Source organism: Lactuca saligna, chromosome 3 (genome assembly GCF_052625555.1).
Source record: "Lactuca saligna cultivar CGN05327 chromosome 3, ASM5262555v1, whole genome shotgun sequence".
NCBI lineage: Eukaryota > Viridiplantae > Streptophyta > Magnoliopsida > Asterales > Asteraceae > Lactuca > Lactuca saligna.
In genome coordinates this window covers 117,773,974-117,775,080 of record NC_136419.1, presented here as the reverse complement: position 1 = coordinate 117,775,080, position 1,107 = coordinate 117,773,974, and positions in this window count along the sequence as shown.

The window sequence follows — 1,107 nt, the reverse complement described above, 5'->3', positions numbered from 1 at the left end:
AAAAAAATAATTAATAAAGGAAAGGACGTACTTGTTTATGGATCATATAACAAACATAATCACTTCCCTAAATTAAGGATCGTAGACTCTATGGAACGGTTTCTCCCACATTAAACCCAATCAAAATCTTACGAGAAGGAACAGCTATCGAAGGAGTCAGACGTGCATCGAAATCTAGGGCTACGATATACAGTTACTTGTGAAACATTCATCAATCTTAGGTAACTAACCTTCTTGTCTATTGATTCGCTGGTTAAGCTTTTGTTATTCAATTTTAATGCTCTTGGATTCTTTGCTCACTCATTATTAGATTAGATTCTTTTCTCTCTATTAAAAATGCTCCAAATGATATGATATTTTGGCTATTAGAATTTTAAATTACCTCTAAAGTAACGTCGGGATCCACCAGAACATTCATTCCATCTGTTTCAATTTTCAATTGCAAAATCACATATATACGCCATCATATAGTGTTGCGAAAGTTTTGTCCAATGGAATTCCATACATGGGAAAAAGTACCGAAAGAAAATAAAGAAGAAATGATTGATAGATTACGTGTAAGTTATACTAGAGTCGGACCAAAATTTCTTTTTTAGCATTTTTTTAATTCACTCATTTTTAAAATAGGCATATGTCAGTCATATGAAGTAGATATGACCTGATTCTTTTTCAACACGTAATTTATTGTTTTTAGTTCATTTTAGACTGCACAAAGTTATATTTTTGTTAAATACTGAATCCTCTACAAGTCCGGCAAGATAGCATATCTATGCTGTGTTTTTTTTTTTAATGTTTCGCTTCATATAATAAAGCAAATCCGGTTCGAGTTCCGAACAGGTCCAGTTCTAAATCTCATCCCTAAAAGTTAAAATATGTACTAAATGCAGGCAAAATTTGAAATACCGCATGCAGATATAGTTTTGATGGAATGTGTAGATGAGCAAATGCGAAGGCAATGGAAACGCACACGAAATAATTTGAAAGATTTTTGGAAGAAAAATGGAGGAATGACCGATCCACAATTAGCACGATCTAAAATGAAGTCAGATTGTCGTAGCAAAGAAGATTGGTCTCATTTGTGTGATTATTGGGAGACAGATAAAGCAC